The sequence below is a fragment of the Cavia porcellus genome, unplaced genomic scaffold (assembly GCF_034190915.1).
Source record: "Cavia porcellus strain 051 isolate PalLab524CR breed Dunkin Hartley unplaced genomic scaffold, mCavPor4.1 scaffold_5, whole genome shotgun sequence".
NCBI classification, from domain to species: Eukaryota; Metazoa; Chordata; class Mammalia; order Rodentia; family Caviidae; genus Cavia; species Cavia porcellus.
This window is the reverse complement of record NW_026947488.1, coordinates 13173448-13191293: the sequence shown is the minus strand read 5'-3', so window position 1 is coordinate 13191293 and position 17846 is coordinate 13173448. Positions and strand designations below refer to the sequence as shown.

At 44.8% G+C, this 17846-nt stretch overlaps 1 pseudogene; it reads left to right on the top strand.

Annotated features, from left to right (window-relative positions):
* The first annotated feature begins 6138 nt into the window (after positions 1–6138).
* LOC100733779 (pre-mRNA-splicing factor SPF27-like) lies at positions 6139–14343 on the top strand (annotated as a pseudogene).
* The last annotated feature ends 3503 nt before the right edge of the window (positions 14344–17846 follow it).

Here is a 17846-nt window from a genome sequence, read left to right as displayed (position 1 = left end):
TTTCCAGGGCCGTGTTGAACAGGAGTGGCGACAGTGGACATCTGGTTTTAGAGGGAAAGCCTTCAGTTTTTCCCCACTTGATGTGATGTTGGCAGGAAGTTTGTCATAAACAGTTTTTAAACATTGCGATGAGGCCCCTCCACATGTACTTTCCCCAGCGTTTTGGTCATGAATGGGTGTTGGATCTTGTCAAAGGTGTTTCCTGCACCTACTGAGATGACCATGTGGTTTTGGCCCTGGCTGCTGTTTATATGATGCACCATACTTGTTGATTTGTGGGTGTTGAGCCTTCCTTGTGTCCTGGGATGAAACCTACTTGATCATGTGATGTGTGATCTTTTTGATGATTTGTTGAGGGTTTTTGCATGCAGGCTCATTAAAGAGATTGGCTGAAAGTTTTCAATGGTTGGATCCTTCTCTGGCTTTAGAATAAAGATAATGCTAGCTTCTAGGGATGACTGCAGTACTTCTCATTCAATTTCTTTGAAGACTTTGAGGAGTATGGTGTTAGATCTTCCCTGAAGCTCTATGTAATTCAATAGTGAATCCATCTGGACTTGGACTTTTATTTTTTGGCCTGGATTTTTTAAATTCATAGGTTTTATTTCTTTAATGTCATTGCATGCTATTGGATTATTCAGAGTTTTTCTTTTCTTTTTTTTTTTTTTTGTCTTTTTCATTTTTATCGGTACCGGGGATCAAACTCATGACCGCCTGCTTGCAAGGCAGGTGCTTATGTCGCTGAGCTAAATCCCCAGCCCCTTCAGAGTTTTTCTTTAATATCTTCTTTTTTTTTTTTTTTTTTTTTTTTGTCTTTTTGAGACCAGGTCTCTCTGTGTAGTTCAGGCTGGCCTTGTGCTGGTCTCGAACACCAAATGATCCTCCTGCCTCAGATCCTGAGTGCTGGGATTATAGGCATGAGCCACCATGCCGGCTTTAAATATCTTTTTGGTTTAGGTTTGGTAATTTATGGCAATTTTTTTTTTTTGTCTTTTTCCTTTGTATCGGTACCAGGGATTGAACTCACGACTGCCTGCTTGCAAGACAGGCGCTTATGCTGCTGAGCTAAATCCCCAGCAGGTTTGGTAATTTATATGTATCCAGAAATCTATCCATTTCTTGGGAATTCTCCAGTCAATTGACATACACGTTAGCAAAACATATACTAGTAATCTTCTGGATTTTGGCAGTGTCTGTTGCGATTACATCTTAATTTCAAATTGCATTTTGGCTATTATGAATTACAGTGCTATGAACATTCATGTATAAGGTTTTGTGTGGACAGATGTTTTTAATTTCCTTGGGTATGTACCTAGACACGGAATTGCTGGGCCACATAATAACTCTACATTTGACTTTTTTGAAGAACTGCCAATCTATTTCCCAAAAGGGCTGTGCCATTTTACACTGACAGATTGATTTACAAGGGTATCAATTTCTCCACACTCTTGCCAACATTACTGTTTCATTATTTCTTAAAAATTATAGTGGATGTGAAGTGAGTTCTTTGTGGTTTTATTTATACTTCCCTAACAATTTGTGATATGGAGCATATTTTCATGAAATTAGGGAGTTTGAAGCTTGGTGTAATCCCAGCACTCGAGGCTGAGGCAGGAGGATCCTTTGCAAATTCGAGACCAGCATGGGCTACAAAGTGAGCTCAAAGCCAGCCTATAGGGAGACCCTGTCTCAAAAAGGCAAAAAATAAAAATGAAATTAGGGAGTGTGAGATTTCCAACGTTTCTCTCTCTCTCTCTTTATCTCTCTCCCCCACCAGGTTTTTTTTTGTTTTGCTTTGTTTTGTTTTGTTTTGAGAAAAGGTCTTGCTAAACTGCCCAAGTTGTACTCAGACTTGCAATCTTTCTGCCTTAGCTTACTCTCCCAGAGTGCTGGGATTCCAGTCATGCACCACCCTGTCCAGCTCGTTTTGAGACATTTTAAGTTAATTTTTATTTGTGGTATAAGCAAGGGCCCAACTGCTTTTCTTTCATGTCTTACCCTGCTCCTCCTTTGCATGTATTCCGTTTTCCTAACACCATGTGTTGAAAAGATAACTCTTTCCCTGTTGAACAGTCTTATCCTTGTCAAAATCAACTTGCACTGTATGGGATGGTACAACCCTACAATCCCAGCATTCAAAAGGCTGAGACAGGAAGATGGCAAATTTGAGGTCAGCCTGGGCTCCATCTGATGATTTTTTTTTCAAAAACAACACAAAACAAAACAAACAAAACAGTTTTCACTATATGGAAGGCTTTATGTCTAGATCCTCTGTTTCATTCTTCTGGGTCTATGTATCTGTCTTTATTCCAGTACCATGTTATTTTGATAATTGTAGCTTTGCAGTAAGTTGTGAAATTAGGGAGATAGGATCTTGCTGTGTAGCCCAGGCTGGACTTGAATTTGTGGTGATCCTCCTGCCTCAGCTTCCTGAATGCTGTGATTACAGGCAGATGCCACACCATGTCTGGCTTTTGTGTCTGTTTTTCAATATAATTTCCAATTGGAATGCCTTTTATTTCTTTCTTTTTTCTTTTCTTTTCTTTTTTCTTTTTTTTTTTTGTCTTTTTTGAGACAGGGTCTCGCTATGCAGTTCAGGCTGGCCTTGAGCTCACTTTGTAGCCCAGGCTGGTCTTGAGCTCGCAACGATCCTCCTGTCTCAGCCTCCCAAGTGCTGGGAATACAGGTGTGAGCCACTATGCCTGGCATTTATTTTTCTTGCCTAATTTTCTCTATTTAGGATTTTAGTACCATGTGGGAAATGGTGGTGTTTCTTAGTGTTTGCTTATTTGCACGTTATAAATATCACCACCATGGCTTATTCAGGTGGCGGCCCTGAGCATGACACTGCGGGAGACGCCCATGTTACTGCTTCTGAGTCAGTTTGATTTGGCTCCAGCACACCACTGAATGTACGTCCCCCACACACGCTCCAACTGCTAATTCTACAAGTATTAACAACCACAAGGCCAGAGCCAGGGAGTTAGTTTAGTGGCATAACAGCCTGCCTGAGTCATGAGTTCAAATCCCATGCTAATATATATACTCATGAGTCCCTTTTCACATCTGTAAGCCTCTTCTCTGACAGTGACAAGGTTTCTGTTATCCTTAGAATATATCCACGTGATTCTCCACATGAAACCAGTCTCCCCTTGCCTGGCTGCCCTTCCGGCCTGCACAGAGGCCTCCTCACCCGCCTGCAGGCCCCACTAGCTTGGTCACCCCAGCACGTGGATGTCCTGCCTTTCTCACCCTTTGGCCCCCAACACCACTTGCCAGACACCCTCCAACTTCCTTGTGGACGTCTTGGTCTCCCCGTTAATGCTCCAACACCTGTGTGCGTGTCCTTGTCCCCAGATCAGTCTCTCATGTCCACGGCACAGCCCCTTCCCCGTGGGACTGGACGGCCTCTCCAGCGCCCTGCTTGCTGGGCTCCAGGTTCCGGCCTGCACCGTCGCGGGGTCCGCCCCATCACCCCTTGCTGCTCCACCTAGCGTCGTAGAGGCGGTACTGCAGGAAGGGAAACTGCAGGACAAGGACAGGCGAGAGGCAAGGGAAAGGAAATGAGTCAGATTTCTTTATTTTGTTTGGGTTTGCTTTTACTTTTTAAAAACAGGGTCTCACTATGCAGTGCAGGCTGGCCTTGAGCTCTCTCTGTAGCCCAGGCTGGTCTCGAACTCACAATGACCCTCCTGCCTCAGCCTCCCGAGTGCTGGGATGACAGGCGTGAGCCACCACATCCAGCTGGTTATATCATTTATAGGTACAAATTTTCTATGATGAATGTGATCATTTTGTGTATTTAAAATGTATCAATAAGATCTGAATAAAAAAAGAAAAGAAAAAACTTTCCTTAAAAAAAAAACAAACCTCCTGTGCCAGGTACAAAAATGTAGAAAATATGCACAAATATAAAAAGGGAAGTAAAATTTCTTTTTATTTAAAAACTTTTATTACAAAGTAGTGCATGTTTATTAGAACAAAGCTGGAAAGTACAGAGTAGCTCCAAGAAAAAAAAATAATTACCTTTAATGCCACACCAGAGATAAGTTCTGCCCGCATTGGGTGGCATGGCTCTCATGTGACTACTTTATCACTGGGAAGGTGGCACTGATGCCACCTTCTATAACTACACATGAGGCAAACATATTTGCAAGTCAGTAAATAACGCTTTTACAACCCCTCTTGCTTGGCAGCCAAAGATGTGTATTTATTATAGCCAGGTTTCTCCCACTGGATGGTTCATTTGTTTTTAATTTGTGGTCATTATAACCAATGCTGCAAATAACTCTTGTCTTTTAAAAGTTGTTTAGTTATTGGGGCTGGGGATTTAGCTCAGCGGCATAAACGCCTGCCTTGCAAGCGCGTGGTTGTGAGTTCGTGAGTTCGATCCCTGGTACCGGTAAAAAACAAAAACAAAATTTGTTTAGTTATCCAGTTAATTAATTCCTATTAGAAAAATTTCAGGATAGTTAAGATAAAGCACAATTCAAGTTCAAAAATCAGGTAAAAGGGCTGGGGATTTAGCTCAGTGGTGTAAGTGGCTGCCTGGCAAGCACAAGAGTATGAGTTCAATCCCAGTACCACAAAAACAAAAACAAAAACCAGGTAAAGGAGTCTGAGGAAATCTAGGTTCACCTATAACATCACATGTAATCTTCCCAATAACCATACAAAATAGATAAAAAAGACCACTTCTATTTTTTTTTTTTTTTTTTTTTGTACCAAGGATCAAAGTCACAACCTCATGCTTGCCAGGTAGGCGTTGTGCCGCTGAACTAAATCCCTGGCCCCAACTTCTGTCTATTTCAAACTTTGTTAACAGGTGACATAAACGCCCCAATACTTGGGAGCCTGAGGCAGGAGAATTACTGTAAGTTTGAGGCCAGTCTGGGGTACAAAGTGAGTTCATGGTCAGCCTGAACTACATTGCAAGACCTTGTCTAAAGAAAAAAAAGAGGTGATATAAAATATCAAATTTTTTTTTGGTGTCAGGGATTGAACTCATGACCTCACATTTGCCAAGCAGGCATTTATGCCACTGAGCTAAATCCCCCAAAATTATCAACAGATGAGGCCAGGCAGGGAGCACAGCCGCAATCTAACTGACTCACAAAGTGGAGGATGGCGAGTTGAAGAGGTCTACCTGGATGATTTAGTAAGATTCTGTATCAAAACAAAATTTTAAAGAAGGGCCAGGGTCAGTACTCCCTGGGTTCAGTCCCCCATACTGCCAAAAGGGGTGGAGGGATAGAAACCTAAAAACCAGGATGGAATTAAACCTGCCCAAGAAACACAGAAAACATCTTATTGATAACGAGTTGTCATACAGTTGAATCAATTGTGTCATGTAGGGGACACAATTACTGGAGTTGGACACCTAGAGTCCAATGTCAGCTACCCCCATTACGGGCCTCACCTGTGAAGTGGGGGTAACTCATGGAGCTCTGGGAGTTAGTAAAATCATGTTCACGGTGTCCCGAAGGTGCACATTCTTTTTCACTGAACCTTTGGTTAACCCAAAGCCTTTTTTTTTTTAATTGACAGAAGAGTTGTTCATATTTGTGGGTATGACATTTCAGCGTGCATACACGGTGTCTAGTGATCAGATCAGGGTGACTGGATCATCCATCACCTCAAACAGCTGTCATGCTCAGGTGCTGGAGGTAGATGCAAAATCCTCCCACCAGCCTTACTTTGGTGCTAAGAGCTGAACTCAGGGCCTCGTGCATGGGAAGCAAGCATTCTGCCACCCAGCTACATCCCGGCCTCTACCAGCTACTTGGAAATACACAGTGATTATTGTTAAACCATACTCACCTGCCCCTACCCCTTAACCACCTTTTCTCCAGGCCCCTCCTATACCCTGTCTTCCTTGCTGAACTTTTGGTTGGCTGCAAAGCTTTTTGTTTTTACATACATCCTCATCTTTCTAGGCAATCACACTAATGAACTTTGCTAAAGAGATAAAAATCAGGTTGTCCTCCCACTCTTGTTCACACTTCAAGTCTATCCAGATTTGAATACATTTATGAGGCGGCCCTAAGCGTTTTAACCGCTGCCGCATCTCTTTTCTACCACGTCCGTAAGGCTCCGACCCTGTTGGAGGATGAAGCCTCTGTATCATCCTGACCTACTAAGAATTACCCTATTTACTTCACAGCCCGGGATGACACTGCTTTTGAAACTGACAGAATGAGAAATGAGTTTGACAGTTTGGCAGTTCGACAACCGATTGAATTGCTCAGTATGAAATAGTATGAGCTTCGGGTCAGGAAAATGACATTATTGTGTGGCAGGAATGTGTGACAGTTCTGTGGCTCCATTAGAGCATTGAATTGAGAACCTGATAATCTGAAATCAATGTCACCATGCGGATGTAACGCCTGGAAAGTATACCATGAAAATCTAGTTCATATGATTGAATCTGCGCAGAAAGAGCTTCGGAAGTGAAGGAAGCATATTTGAGCTTTAAACTGGTAGCGGAAAAACATGGAACTCACAGCCGGATTGAAACCGAGGGAATGGAGCCTAACGGGGTGTCCCTGGTCAGCCAGAACTGGGAGATTGAGAAGGCCACTGTGTAACTAGAAAATGAAATCCATCAAATTAAGCAGCAGCAGGGAGACAGAGGCAGACAGAAAACATCCCAGAGGGGCTGGGGATTTAGCTCAGCGGCATAAGCTCCTGCCTTGCAAGCAGGCAGTCGTGAGTTCGATCCCTGGTACCGATAAAAATGAAAAAGACCAAAAAAAAAAAAAAAAAAAAAAAAAAAAGAAAACATCCCAGAAGACTTCTGAAAAGAAAGAAAAAATTAGGCTTTACAAACCTCAGCCACCTAAGCTTTCCCTAAACCACGAAGGACAGCAGCCTAGCACCAAAACCCACTAGTGGGTAAATGTTTAGAAACCAAGAGATAAAGATTCTTATATTAATGGCATCTGTGTATCTTTGTGAAATAAAGAATATCGAGTTGGTGGGAAAAAAAAAGAAAAGCAACAATTTGAGCGGAATAAAGGTTGCTTGAGAAACAGAATGCTGCCTGGGGTGGTGGCACAGGCCTGTGATCCCAGCACTGGGAGGCCGAGACAATTAGACACATAAATGATATAAATGTGTATTGGCCGCTGGGGTGTAGCAGGGGGTGGAGTGCTTGCCTGGCATGCACAAGGCCCTGGGTTTCATCTCCAGCCCTGCAAGAAAAAAATAAGGGACTTATCCTATACTCCCCATTGTTATAGGTAAGAATGAGTGAAATTCTAGCTCATGTGAAAACGTTGCACCACGTGAAGGAAGCCAGCCACAGACTGCGCAAAGGCACTTACGTGCTTTGTCCAGAATTGGCAAACGCATGAAGACAAACAGTAGATTGGTGGTTGCTTACGGCTGGGTGCATTGGGAGGGTTAGAGGTGGTAACTAAAGAGTGTGGAGGCGTTTTTTAGGTTTTTATTTAATGAATATGTTCTAAAATTGATTTTGGTGATGTGATATTGCTGTCAATGGGTGCTTTATGTGTTATGTGAATTATACAAAGATAAATAAAACTTTTTGCTTTTTTCTTTAAAAATAAATTAATTAATTAAGCTTTTGGGGCTGGGGATTTAGCTCAGCGGCATAAGCACCTACCTTGCAAGCAGGTGGTTGTGAGTTCGATCCCCGGTACCGATAAAAACCATAAATAAACAAATTAAGCTTTTATCATTAGGGTATTGAAAGTACTCCATAAGGCTATTATGAGAAATGAATGAGTTACTATGTGTAGATTATAAAATAAGGTCTGGTAACGTGCTCAATAAAGTCTATATTATTATTTCCATGAGACAACTGATTCTTTCTTTTTTTTTTTTTTTTCTCGGTACCAGGGATTGAACTCACGACCACATGCTCACAAGGCAGGGGCTTATGCCGCTGAGCTAAAGCTCCTCAAACATTTATTTCTTACAGTTCAGGAGGCTGAAAGGTTCCAGACAGAGATGTCGGATGTCTGCAGAGTCCTGTCTGAAGGAGCTCATTCCCGGCTCATGGAGGACCATCTTCTTGCTGAGACTCTGAAGGCACCAGGCAGGAGAGCTCTGCAGGCCTCTTTTGTGAGCACCGCTTCCGGTCACAAAGGCCCTGCCTTCTGGCCTGCCTACCTCCCTCTTTGAGGCTCTGCCTCTTAACATATTGTGTGGGGCCTGAGATAAAACTGCAAAGAATTTAGGCAAACTCATTCAGTCCCTCATAGAAGGGACAATAGGCAATTAAGATTAGATTCAGTGGCATATGATAAAACCTTCATGGCTATAACAACAAAGAAATAATTTGGCTTCACATAAATGAGGTCTGAGGACAGCAGCCCAAGGCTTACATGGCTCCCAAAGCGCTTCACTGCAGCTTCCTCCGAGCCCTCTTACCATCCTTATCTTCCTGGCCCAAGATGGCAGCCAGAGCACCAGCCATTCCATCCAGGTTTATTTCCTGGTTAGAACTTCCCAAGATACCATCTGGTGCCTCTCAGTCTCCGGTTGTGGAATGCGGTTGGTCACCTGCTCAGAAGGGGCTGCCCTGACCACAGGCTCCTGTCTCTTCTTGTCAACCTGCTTTCATTTCCTTTTCTCATCTGTTCTGTCTGCCCTGGTCTGTGGCCTTCCTGGCCTTGAGCAAGTTTCTGAACCTCCCTCTTCCTCAGTTTCTTCTCGGGTCCTGTAGGGCTCCTATAGCGCCCACAGGAAGCTTACACTCCCAACTCCTGGGAACAGCTGGCTCCGGGGAGGAGGGAGGAAGGGCAGGAAGGAGACGGCGTTATCACAGTGCCCAGAGCAACGTTCAGAACAGTGTGGGATCTCAGCAAGTGTTTGTGGGATGAATGAAAATATTATGGAACTAAGTCGATCTAGAGCTGGTGCCGCTGCTGTGATAGTAGGTACCACTCGGCATTAATCACTGAGTAACATCCATTTGAGAATTAAATCAGCTGGAAACTCGCTGCCCTGAATGGGAGGATGCAGACTCACATCTAAATGCAGCTCAATTTTAGCCCACCAAAAGGAAAAAAAATCCAACCATCTGCCTTTCCCAGTCAGTCTGTTGGAGCTCTGGTTTGGCAGGGAGATAAACAGAATCAGGTGTGACTGGAAAGGAAGCTGCTGGTGCCCAAAGCTGATGTGGATTTTATAGGCAGGTGAAACTTCCAATAACTTCGGCCTCCAAGGATCTCAGGGCCTTGCTGATTCTCAGGAAAGACGTTTAAGATTTTCACATGCACTCAGATCTTAAGAATGTGCAGGTCCTGAGTTTGGCCCCATCTATTAAATATGTAATGAATGCTCCAAGCGAGGGGCCCCGGGTGATGCAGGGAGACGCTGGAGCTCCCGGCCCGGCCTGCAGGACCCATGGCTGAGTCCATGTAAGGGCTGCCTCCTACAGGACGGGCACAGGCAGGTCAGACGTGGCAGTTCCCGGAGCAGGAAGTGCTTACCCGTAGGCAGAGAGAGTCTGGACAGGATTGCTAAAGCAGCCAGGCACTCTGGGGACTTTACTGCCTAGAAGTTGCAGGAGCATTTCTTTAGAATCCCCCTTAGCTCCTGGTATCTCCATTTTTTTAAACCTTGTCTTTTACTCATTTTGTGTTTTCTCCTCCATTTAGAGTGACAATGCTTTTGTAGTGTGAAGAATTATTAATCAGATCAAGTGGCATTTGTCTTTTTTCTGTTTTATTGGTACCGGGGATCGAACTCACGACTGCCTGCTTGCAAGGCAGGCGCTTATGCCACTGAGCTAAATCCCCAGCCCCTGTTTGTCTTTTCTGTTGTACTGGAGATTGGACCCAGGACCTTTGCACTAGCTACATGCCCAGACCTTGAAATTAAAATTATATATATATATATATATATATATATATATATATTTTTTTTTTTTTTAAACTTTTTATCCGTACCAGGGATCGAACTTACTACTGCTGGCTTGCAAGGCAGATGCTTATGCTGCTGAGCTAAATCCCCAGCTCCCTTTTTTTTTTAAACTTTTTTTTAATATATGTTTTTTAGTTCATATTCACAGCACATAATGTCTACATTCACTGCCGGGAGCTGCTGTATGTACATTTAACACATTTTAATTCTTCCTGTCACCCCTTCCTCTCCCTCCCCTCCATCCATCTCTTGGTCTGTTTCCCATTTGCTATAGATCTATTTCTCTGTTTTCTATGGCCTATCTTTTAGTTTGCTCCGAGTTATTATACTTTGGGTTTCTCATTAAAAACCATGCAATATCTAAGCTTGGGTGTCTGTTTCATTCACTTAACATCACAGTTTTAAAGCGCATTCATTTTCCTACAAACGACCACACTTGTCCTTCTGCAAAGCAGAGTAGGCACCACCGCACGCACGTATCCCTTCTGTTTGTCCAGTTACCTGCTGACGGACACAGAGGCTGCAGCCGAGATTTAGCCATTCTGAGTTGTGCTGCTAGAAACAAGGTAGGCCTATATCACTGCGATATGTTCCTCTTCCAGGAAGATACCTGCAGGGAGGATTGATTCTTTTCTCTTTTTTCAGGAACCACCATACTGATTCCCACAGCGGCTGTGCCTGTTCACATTCCCACCAGTAATGCGGAAGGCTTCCTCCCCCCCCAGCTCCTACAGCTCTACCATTTTATCTGATTTATCCATATTATCTGATTTCTTGATGAAGGCCAATCTTTATGGAGTCAGATGGAATCTTAGCATTTTTTCAGTTTGCATTTCTCTAATAGCTGGAGATACTGAACATTTTTCCATGTATTTGTGGTCATTTGTACTTCTTCTGAGAAGGGTCTCTTCATTTCAATTGCCGATTTTTAATTGGGTCTTTTATTTTAGGGTCTAATTATGTGAGGTCTTTACATATTCTAGACATTAGTCTTCTGTCTGAGGAGCAGCTGGCTCAGACAAATGATCCTCCTGCCTCTGCCTCAGATTGCTGGGATTATAGGCACACACCGCCACATCTAGGTGGCCATTCTGGATTTCTGCATAACAAATTGCCTCAAGCCTGATGACTTAAAATACACATTGATTATTTCCCAGTTGCTGTGGGTGAGGAATTCAGAAGGGAAGAGCTACAGGCCTCTGCAAGGGGTGCTCTGCAGCTGGGGGTCCTCAGGGCTGCGTCCCCTGAAGTTTCACAGAGGTAGGGAAACCTCTTTCTCTTTCTTTCTTTCTTTCTTTCTTTCTTTCTTTCTTTCTTTCTTTCCTTCCTTCCTTCCTTCCTTCCTTCCTTCCTTCTTTGTTTTTCTGAGACAAGGTCTTTCTAAGTAGTTCAGGCTGACCTTGAATTCACTATGTAACCCAGGCTGACCTCAAACTCACAGTGATCCTCCTGCCTCAGCCTCCCAAGTGCTGGGATTACAGGCATGTGCCACCATGCCCAGCCCAGGGGATCACTCTCAAGACAGGTCATTCACAAGGTTGTTACCAGGAGCCTCTATTTCTCAATGGCTGTTGGCAGGGCCCAATTCCTCATGTTTTACATACCCATATTTCTATAAATTCACAACTTCCATACTTCACCCTTCCATACCTGTGGGGAGCTCAACTGTCCTTAGGAAGCAGAGCTCACTTCTCCCAGGGTGTGCTATTCCAAGAAGAAATCATGTTAAAGACAGTTTTTTATGATGAAGCCTCAGAATTCAAAATCCATTATATTGAGTTAGGTGTGGTGGTGCATGTCTGTAATCCCAGCACTTGGGAGGATGAGGCAGGAGGATCTTGCGGATTCAAGACCAGCCGGGGCTACAAAAGTGAGCTCAAGGCTAGCCTGAACTGAATAGTGAGACCTCGTCTAAAAAAAAAAAAAAAAAGAAGAAAGAAAGAAAGAAAGAAAAGACAAGACAAGAAGACCAAAAAAAAAAAAAAAATCCCAAGTCCATTACATTGTGTACAGCGTGGGTATGGAGGGAAGTGAAAGGGTTTTGGCCCACACAGGACACTGTAGCCAGGAAAACCTCAACTGGAACACTGTAGCCAGGAAAACCTCAACTGGAACAAGGAAGTCCTTATCTCCCCCGCCCCTGGGAATTTACCTATGGTGCAAAACCTAGGACCAATGGGCTACCCATGCATCCCTGATGCCACCTTAGGTTACACCCCAAACTGAGGCTACTTACATACCCCCCCATGCCACGTGTCTGCTGGACAGATCGCTGGACGCCAGCGGTGGGGGGTGCTGGTCATCTCTCTCTGTGTTCTCAGAATTAAGGCCACTTTTTGTTTTATACTTCTCATCTTTTGGAAATATTTTTCATCTTTTGGAAATAATCCTATCATTTGGTTCCATGACTCCATTGGCAGGCGATTGACTCCTGGGACACACCCAGTTGAGTCCCCAGTCATTTCACAAACCAGATAACATCCTGGATTAATTCCGTGCTTTTTCCTCTCCCGAGAGGTCCTTGTTATCAGCTGCCTGCACTCAGCATCGGCCAGATTGATTTCAGGTGAGCACTCTCTGGAGAACTCTTAGCACTGGGCAGCACCAGTCAACTGTTTCCCCCGTTCATGTGGGTCTGTGCATTTTCACGTCCTTAAGACAGCCCAGGGCAAGGTTCTTTCTGGGCAAACCTGTGTCCACACTCTAAAATCTCTCACGTTCTTTGGGTTCGGATAGCCCAAAGCAGAGATTTTTGGACCGCCCACACTGAAAGACCCTCACTTCCCTTAAAGCCTCGCGCTTTCACAGGCAAAACTGTTACTGACCCACGTGGGCTCCACTCGTAAATCTGTCAGTGACGACTGGAATATACGAGTTTTTGGAACCTTAGCCACCATGTGGTGCCACAAACGAGTGATGGCTTATTCTGGACCACGGCTTATTTCTTGCCTGAATCAGTCATGGGAAACGTATTTTCTAACTCCCAAAGACGCCTTTACATTGCCTAATTTCCAATTTACGTACTCTTAAAATTAAAAGTATCATAAAACTAAACAATTAACTTTTTACTGCCGGGAGGCCTGGCCAACCTACCCGCTATCGGCAAGCCTTGGCCCAAGGAAGGAACATTTTACCCCTACATTCTCAGGAATTTGTATGATTTCTGTCAGGCCGGCAACAAGTTATTAGAACTCCCTTATATTCAGGCCTTTCTTATTCTGAGAACACACCCGTCTCTCATTAAGCCTTGTACTCCCACTCAGATACTTTTAGCTAACTCTACCGTGCAACAAACTTTTCTGTCCTGCCCTCCTTTGTTTTCCTGGCCGCCGCCTCCCTACCCCCAAAATGGTTCCTCGCTGTTATCTCCTGCTGTACGATCCTCTTCTCCTCCGTCTCCCGGGACCCATAACTCTCCCAGCGGCTCTGATCCCTCTGTTAGTGCTTCCTCACAGTCTCCGACTTCTTATTCTCCTGAGAATTCTCTATCCCCTACAGCATTCTCACTGCCCTCCCACCATACTAGGTCTCGGTCACTATGTCCTTCCAGCAGGCCACGTGATTGTTCCAGCTTGCGCCCAATGGTTACCATGTTACAACCCTCCCCCATATGGCCCAGCACCGCCACGTTCGCGGTCTGGCAACGGGTGCCCCCTTGTGGCTCCTCTTGTGAACAGCAACAGCCGCCCTGTTGCGTTCCACATGATGGTTGCCGACAGCAATTCTCTCGATGCAAGGCACATAGTGAGATGCCATCTGCCTGTGTTTCCTAGGGTGACCTTCAGCAGCTCTGTGGCCACTCTACAGATGATTGCTCACACGCGTCTTCCAGACAGATGGCTGCCCAGTGGCCCTCTGCTCCGGATCTTCTCCTCAGGCTCTGCTACCACTTCGGGAGCAAGCTGGCCCCGAGGGACTTGTTAACATCCATGTGCCTTTTTCCCTTTCTGATCTATCTCAGATTACCCATCAATTAGGTAGCTTTTCTGTTGACCCACAGAATTATATCAGGTAATTTGAATTTATTACTAATTGTTATGATTTACATTTTAAGGATGTTTATGTGATTCTAAATACCACCCTCAGCTTACAAGAGCGAAATCAGCTGTGGCAAGCAGCTCAAGAAGAAGCTGATCACAGACATAAGGTAAACACTGCTGATAATGACCCTGGGCCTATAGCTGTGCCAGAGCAGGACAAGCATACTAACCTATAACAAACTTTTAAAATAGGTCCAGGAGGCTAATAAAAACCCAGCTGTGTTCCTAAATTGGCTTTCTAATCCTTGCACCCTGTGAGCAGTTCCAGCTTCATGAACTGCGTCGGGCCGCCTCTCAGCCCCTCCCCCATGCGCCGTCCCAGGCCCTCCCTCCCCCGTGCACCATCATCGCCGCTGCCTTACCTGTTTCTGGGGGCAGTCCCAGCTCGCCCCTGCGTGCTACGTCCTGACGCTCACCCCACCCTCACCTTGGGCGTGCTCTGCTGGCGCACCACGAAACAGCAGCTCAGCGGCTCCGCTCAGACATGCTTTTTTTACAATTTGCTCCGCTTAAGAGATGCTATTTTTTTAATCACAATTCTTAAACCATTTAATCAAGGTTACTGGCCACTTGATAATTTTACCAGCCTTGTTTATCAGTCAAAGCCTTTTCTGTTAAATATGTAATTCCACACAACACCCTAAAAGTGATACGCCATCCAGATAAAGCCTGCTCTCTGATCTAAAATGCCAATATTAAATTCCTGCATACTTACTTAATTCTACTGTAGTCGAAATCCCAAACAAAAGGGCAAAACTTGACCTTCAAACCTTAGAGAGATCTTAATATGGTTTTTCATATTTTTAACACTTGTGATACTTGGAGTTCTGAGGCAGGTAAACCTACGCAAGGTGGAGCTGCCTGGCCCCCCCATGGACCACACTCAAATGCAGCAGAAGACATTGAGCAAGAAAATGCCCCATCCTGGCATTCTTTGAGACCTTACTCCAGGGCTGCTGGACTGTCCTAGCCACCAGAGAGTGAGTAAAGCCATCCTAACTTCTAGTCCTCACAGGAAATGTCGACACTGCCAGATTCCTTGCGGACAGAAAATTGCTGCCGAAGACCAAGGGGGTTCAGGGCAACAACAGCCCCCTTTACAGTGTCAGTCTCAGAGTCCACTAAGTCTCAGGTAAGACAATTTTCTATATTTGTGGACATAGAGGCCATATATACAGAGGTCTTCCTGAGTTGTCAGGCTGCTACATTAAGTCCTCAATCTCTATGATGGGGTATTGATGGTCAACCTTTGCCATTCATAAACAGGGACTATTTCATGTAGGTCCTAGTCCTAAATCTTAAAATGCTTTCACTCGCTTGTGTTTATGCAGGCTCACTTAGACACACTGAGACCGCGGCAGCTTCCACCTGTTGTCGCTGGTGGACCTCTCCTCAGTGCTATAAGACTATCCCCTTCCTTTCTTATTCACCAATTTGTCAGACAACCCTGGTCAAGACTGACCAATACATTTTGTCTTCTCACTTTGTTTATACTTTTTGAGGATACACAAAAGCCTTTCCCACAATCAGGTAAACTGCTGATACAACCAGCTTACAGTGACCCATGCCTAAATCAAAGTTGCTAGACTGCCATTCTGGTTTCGCATCACTCAAGCCCTAGATCTAACCATCCTTTTGCTACTCATCTCTGCCTTACCAAGGCCTCGCAGCCACAGTTAACAGACTAAGTCATGTTTTGTTATCCACTTTGGTTCTTAATTCCTTACATTCTACTAATGATCATTTTTATAGCAGGACTCTTTAACAGTATTGCCTACAGACTCCAACATCATGCATACCAGAGACAAGCCTCACACACCTACCCTTTTTAACTTTCATGCTTTCAGATGGGGGAGTAAGCACCTCTCATAACTTCACTCCTCCTAACCCCACATTTAATTTTCAGAATTCTGCCTTACCATGGAACATGTCTAAATCAAAGGCACCTTTCCCTCTACTCACCTGGGTCATTAAATATGACAGTGCCATGTTTCCTCATAACATCTTGTCTGTTTTTCCAGTCTGACATATGTGCATTCATCAGTGAAGTTGTCCTGGCCAAAACACCTGGCACCAGCTTCTACCTGGGCCTCAACCTTCATCCCGTCGACTCCCCTAGGCTCCAGTACAGCGCCCCCTGCCTGCAGGAAGTAGTTAAAGAGAGAAATCTTTCAAAAAAAAAATTAAAAAAAAAAAAAAAAAAAAAAAAAGAGAGAAATCTTTGCCCTTTTCATAATAATAATCATGAGATGGGATATGAAAGGGCTTTGGCCCAGACAGGACATTGTAGCCAGGAAAGCCTCAACCGGAACCAGGAAGCCCCTATCTCCCCTGCCCCTAGGAATTTACCTGTGATGCTGTCTTCCCCACCCTTGGGAATTTACCTATGGTGCAAAACCTAGGACCAATGGGCTACCCATGCATCCCTGATGCCACCTTAGGTTCCACCCCAAACTGAGGATACTTATATAACCCCATGCCACGTGTCTGTCAGAGAGATCGCCGGACACCAGCGGTGTAGGGTGCCAGTCATCTCTCTCCGTGTTCTCAGAATAAAGGCCTCTTTTTGTTTTATACTTCTCATCTTTTGGAAATATTTTTCATCTTTTGGAAATAATCCTATCAGGAAGTAAGCTCCCACTTCTTAATTTTTTTTTTATTTCTTTGGTCTCAAGACTCAAACTCATGACCTTGAACTTGCCAGGCAGGCACTTATGTCATTGAGCTAACTCCCCAGCCCAAGCTTTCACTTTTGAAAGGAGGACATGAAAGAATCTTTGGGCATCCATGAAAACCACTACACTGTACTACGTGCTGTGCATTTAAAAGGCTAAAAGGAACACAGGTATTTGGAGTTAGCACCTGTGTCACATGTGCAGTTAGTGTTACGGACGGGACAGGCTGCCGTCACTAAAACTCAGGAGTCATAGACGTGGGAGCTGGGAGAGTGGCTCAGAGGACAGCATGTGCCTGGCATGAAGGAGGCCCTGGGCTCAGTCCCTACCCCCGAAAAAGGATCCAGAAGAATGTGATGTAGCTGAGACCTGCAAGGAGGCCCCACTTGCTTGGCTCCTACGTCTCTGAGCCCAGAGGAGCTTCCCATGGGCCAGCACCCAAGGCGCTCGGGCAAGTGAGGCAGAACAAGGAGCGGGTCCCTCCCTCCCTCTCCGGTCTCCAGCCTCTCACACGCACACCTGCGGCAGGTGCCCAGCCCGGGGGCCACAGATGGCGCAGCTGCTTTGAAGTTGTGAGAAGCTTAATAAGTGGCATGCTTTATTTATTTATTTGCTTACTTATTTATGGAATGCTGGGGATCAAACCCAGGGCCTCACAAATGCTAAGCAAACACTCTACCGCTGAGCCACAGCCGCCAGCCCCTGGCATATCTTATTAATTTTAAAATTATTAGATGATCTGCTCAAAGGATCAAAAGATAAAAATGTATGCCAGTTCCCGAATACTATTTTCTATCCTCCCTGTCCAGAGCCTACGTCTCTGATTAATAGGCTGTTGTGTCTCCTTTCTGACAGTGTCCTGATTTTACAAATGATAAAGTGACACCAAGGGGCTGGGGATTTAGCTCAGCGGCATAAGCACCTGCCTTGCAAGCAGCTGGTCATGAGTTCGATCCTTGGTACTGATAAAAAGTTAAAAACAACAACAACAACAAAAAAAACACAAAACATGACATCAAGAAGCTAGGAAGCTACCCAATGCCATAGGATGAGGGACAGACGCACTGTAAGGCTGCACAGTCCCAAAACCTGTGCTCACTGCATGTGGTGGGGCGCACTTGGGATCCCAGCATCCGGAGGCTGAGGCAGGAGGAGTGCCCCAAATTCCAGGCCAGACTGGACTACATATCAAGACTCTACCGCAAAACACCACCAAAAACTGTGCTTCTGACCAGTA